Below are 5581 nucleotides of genomic sequence, written 5' to 3' on the forward strand. Positions count from 1 at the left end.
CCCATCCATCCATGGCCATCAACACGCTGTAATTGACCCAGGGCATCCTTAATACATATCACCCTCAGACGCTGACGCTAAAGTGGCTGTAAGAGGCACAGGCTGATTGGGGAATCAAGGCAAGAGCTCCTCAGCCTGCAGTTCATCGGCACCAGGCTTAAAGTGAACCCGCTGAGGGGGCCGGACAGCTCTCCTAAAAAGGATGGAGTGGAGAGCGGCCTTCCTAATCACAAACCACATCGGCTGCAATTCCCAGGGGGCATTGCAATCGGCCCATCCTGAAGGCGGCAGCACAGCAGCCCAAATGGATGTTTATAAGATGCGTTATGTAGACGCGGCCCCATTTATTCTCCCCTGATTAGAGCTGTCAGGGCTGATTCCTTATGGGCTTTTTTATTTATTTCTCCTCTTTGGAGGGGACGGGAAACTGTTGAGCACAGCACAGGAGCGGGTAGCGTTTACTCGGAGAATAAAATGGGAATGGGGATTTTAGTGGGGGAAAAAGACAGAAAATTACATTAGTTTTGTGCGTGAGAGCAACTCTGGTGAGTTTATATCCATTCCACATGTTGAAATCTGAGACTGTGGTCATTAATCAACATATTGGAGGGATTCTGAGGGAATTAAAGACTTCTGAGCCATCCTGAAACCCTGTCATTCCTGTCAGCCGTAACCCAGATACCAGCCGCTTGAAATTAGACTTCTTGAGCTCCAAACAGTGAATACAGACTAGATTTTGGTATAGAAACCAAAACCTTTTATTTCTGAAAAGCTGTGAGAATCAGATATAGATAGTTGTTACAGCTGGTTTTGCTCCAAGACCTATATTTTGCAATGAGCTTCCAGCAACAACCCAAAATAATACCAAACCTGTATGTAGATTAGGCAATGCTTTCTTTTACTTAAGTTGTTTTGTTCATGGTTTTGTTAAGCATAAAGGCATGAAATGCAACCTGTACTTGTTGACATTTGTGTAATTTGACTAGCTAGTGACAGATGACTCTGTGCTGAAATACAGCAGAGATGGTTTGGATACACAGCCAATGTCAAATTAATTCATTAAAAATTATATATACTGTATATAAAAAAAAAATATGAATCCACTAAATAAAATTATTCTATTTTACATTAGTGTCTAAATTAATAAGAAAGCATTCAATTATATTATCAGCAGAACAATTTGCACAGTTCATCAGAATTTTACAGCATGATGTAAGAATGTTTAATTATACTGAAAAAAAATAAAACAATAGTGTATTTTTTTTTCACAAAGGAATTGCCTTTACAAACAATTACAAAAAAGGAAAGTAACTCCTTAAATTATATGTAAAAAAAAAAAAAAACGTGCTCAAAAAGTTTCATTTGAAACTTTGATCTTTTTTTTTTCAAGGCAAGGAAATCTCACCATAAATACATAGGAGCTTATATGGTTAATTCACAGTTGAATTATTTAATGAATGACATTTATGTTTTACATTTTATGTCATAACTTTCCTTAGATCTAAACTATTTATTCAATATCATAAATAATACAATTGTAATTCTTCTGTATAGGATTATATTGACAGCATCCACCTTTTTATTTAATCGTGGTTTGTCATTCATGTGCAGTTCAGTCCTCATAAACACATAGACATTCCACCCAGGGAGGCAATATGTGTAAAGTAGAATCCGAACGGACATGCATGACAACGCTAATCCCAGAACAATGCAGACGGGAGAGAAAAACATGAGGAATTTGTGTAAAGGTGAGCGTCTTATGAGTTTTCCTGTGATTCACATTTGATTCTGTCTGTTTGAGTTTCCTTTCTCCTGTTGCTGGTGTTTTCTCTCTTCTTTAGTTTTTATGAAGTAAATGTGCTCAGACCCGCTCGATATGTTCTGGTGTATCAATGTCACACTGAATCTCCTCTTACAAACTGAGAGCTTTGTTTCCTTCCATGCATTGACAATATATTACTGTCTAATATGTAACCTGTGTTTTCATATCGCCTGCTGCACTCCTAATGTCACATCTGACAACTTTTTTTTTCTTTTCTTTTTTTTTACTATACAGTCTAATGCATTATAAATTTAGTTTAAAGTGTCTGCATCTATCTGGACATATTATAAACTTCGTGGCCATGCATTCTTGATATTGCAATTCAGAATATTTATTTATTTAGCATTTTGCATACAATGTTTGGTAGATTACTTTTAAATTGTAGTCCATTACTGATGCCAAATTACATGACACAATTGTAGTTAGTAATGCAATTCATTCAATTACACATTTTAGGTAATATAATCAGACTACTTTTTGATTACTTTTGGATTACATTTGTTGTTATTAACAACATGAAGTGCATGAAACATTAGACTGCATCAGGGTTTCCCCAAACGAAAAGCTAATAACTATTAAATCATAAAAAAATGCATAATGCAAAAACAAATTTAAATAAGTAATGCAGTGTTAAATAACCAAAGGAGTGATAATTAAATTACTAAGGATAATGTTCATTAGTAGTTCATGCAATGAAAAAATGTAGAGAAAACACAGGTCTTTGTGTGAATGCTCACAAAATGGGAAGACTTCCTGAATGCATATTAGCAGTATTCTATTTTAAAAAGGAAAAAAAATCACGAATAGTTTATTGCTGTTGCATGAATATGTAATCAATAAAAAGTAACTGTAGTCTCATTATTTTAAAATGTAATCAAGTGCTTATTTTTTGGAATCCGATTACGTATAATCCAGATTACATGTAAGCAGTTACTACCCAGTACTGTTCGCATGGCAATGTATGAAAAAATCTGAAGTATGTGGAAAAATAACAGTAACGCACACAACAATTTTCTCTTCCAAAGCCCTTTCTTGTTGAATCCCAGGAGTGATGACATCCCCAGGATCTCATTACCGGCTGCAGGCGATAACGGTACGGTGATTTCCACTGCGATCGCATGCATGTGCTCAAACCGATCTGCAGACAAGCAGACTCCTCTCGAGAGCAGCCACAAGACAAATAACAGAAGCGGCACGCAGGCAGAGTGACACCGGCTCAAGGTTGGAGCAGGATCAGAGATGAGTGGACCGAGCGTTTGGCAGCACATAGAGCGATGAGAGATTGGTGTGTCAGTCCCGCTGCTGGAGGATTTGTGCTCCTCAACCCGCGGGCCGTGTGTGTGTGTGTGTGCTCACACCGGGTCATGTTTCATACAGTACTAGGGCATAAATATCCACTCTGTTGAGCATGATTGGCAGTCGGTATATTTTAGGGAGGAGAAGTGACAGACTGTCTATCTTTCTCTCTCTCTTTCTGCAGTTCTTTAACTTTCATTTCCTTCTGTACTTGACCTAACCATCCCTGTGATTCATGTAAACAGCAATAAAATTTCTAAATTGTTTGGATAATTGCCAATCATTGAGCAAGACCCGAACATACTCTATGCAGTAACTGCTTCATTTTATACAACAGCACCATTGCAAGTATGAAATTCCTTTTAGGCAATAATTCTATAAAACAAGTAACAGACAAAAATTTGGATTAATTACACAATGAAAAAATGATGCATGATTTCCGTTGAAAGAAATTTATCGTATTTTGAAGTAGAAAGGCTGACTTAGTTAGTACTTTCTTTTAAAATGCACTCCAAAAATCTTTGAAAAATAGTTTTTACAGTCAACATCACTGTTCAAAAGTTTGGATTTTTATTTATGTATTTATTTATTTTGGTAGCACCTTACAATATGTTAATATGAGTTTACTGCATTTGTTAACTACACTCTAAAAAATGCTGGGTTGTTTCAACCCAACTTTGGGTCAAATATGGACTAACCCAACTTTTGGGTTAAAAATTGTATGTGAAAATGTAACCCAACGGCTGGGTTAGTCCATATTTGACCCAAAGTTGGGTTGAAACAACCCAGCATTTTTTAGAGTGTAACAAGGAATAATGCTTCTAAAGCATTTACAAATCTTAGTTCATATTAATTTCAATGTTTACTAATGCATTATTATAATGTTATAATATAAGTGGTATCTGTTCATATTAGTTAATGGATTTGAGCTAACGAACTAACTATGAACAGTTGTGCATTAATTTTAACAAAGTTGAATAAATGTTGCATCAAATGTATTGCGTATTAATGCAATAACTAACATGAACTAATGGACCTTACTGTAAAGTGTTACCAACTGTTTTAATGTTTTTAAAAGAAGTCTATTTTGCGCACCAAGGCAAAAATAAAATAAAAATACAAATAAATAAAAAATAGTGTGAAATATAATTACAGTTTATTTTTTATTATTATTTTAATAAAATGTAATTTATTCCTTTGGTGCTAAAGATGAATTTCTAGAAGCCGTTTCTCCAGTCTTCAGTGTCATAATTTAATGCATCCTTGCCAAATAAAGTGTTAATTTCTTAAAAATGTTCAGATTTGAACTAAATGGTGACTAAAATTTCAGTCTTTCCCTTGCAGAAATGCTGCCAGAAGGCTTGGAATATAATGTCATTTTAGATCTTGTCAGTCTTTCTCTTCCATCGCATTGAAAAGAGTGGCCATGGTTATATGTCAAAAACTCACTTTTTGTGTTTCTCAGAATAAGTCAAATGTGATTGGAATTACATGAGGGTGAATAAATGATGCCTGCATTTTCATTTATGGGTCAACTAATACTTTAACATCTTATTCTGGAGATATTTGGATGTTTGTGGGCTGCAGTGAGCTTTACATAATGTAGCTTTAAAGTGCTGTAAGTGATGTTAGCCATTTGTTAACCTTCTGCCAGACTTCAGCCACTGAATTAGATCTGCCCTCATTCCTTCAACCCAAAACCCCGACCTCCAAAGACATGTCAGGAAAAACCCAAACGGGCAAAGTTCTGACTCTCCTGTGCTGCGAGTCTTTCAATACACAGTCACCCATTTCACTCATCTCTTTCAGTTCATAGAGACATTTTATGCATGCATTTCCAAAACAATCGCTTACAGCACTGTTAATCTTGTCCAATTCTGCGCTTTGCCTTGTAGCTGCTGCTTGAATCAGATTCACACACATCTACTGTCAGTCTCTATTCATGTATTTCTCTCTCTCCAGGCTAATGTGGGCAGGCTCTTCACATATACGCTGCTCATAAACCATCTTTCATGTTTTCCGGCGTGTTTGAAATATATCTATGTGTGACGACGTGAGATGTATAACCCCTCTGGGGAGCTGAGTCACTTCTCATGTCTATTTCTGTGCATTTTCATGCACGTTTTCCACAGATCAGCAACTTTTGGGTTAAAAATTGTATGTGAAAATGTAACCCAACGGCTGGGTTAGTCCATATTTGACCCAAAGTTGGGTTGAAACAACCCAGCATTTTTTAGAGTGTAACAAGGAATAATGCTTCTAAAGCATTTACAAATCTTAGTTCATATTAATTTCAATGTTTACTAATGCATTATTATAATGTTATAATATAAGTGGTATCTGTTCATATTAGTTAATGGATTTGAGCTAACGAACTAACTATGAACAGTTGTGCATTAATTTTAACAAAGTTGAATAAATGTTGCATCAAATGTATTGCGTATTAATGCAATAACTAACATG

This window comes from Sinocyclocheilus grahami, unplaced genomic scaffold (assembly GCF_001515645.1).
Source record: "Sinocyclocheilus grahami isolate Dianchi unplaced genomic scaffold, SAMN03320097.WGS_v1.1 scaffold1450.1, whole genome shotgun sequence".
Lineage (NCBI taxonomy): Eukaryota > Metazoa > Chordata > Actinopteri > Cypriniformes > Cyprinidae > Sinocyclocheilus > Sinocyclocheilus grahami.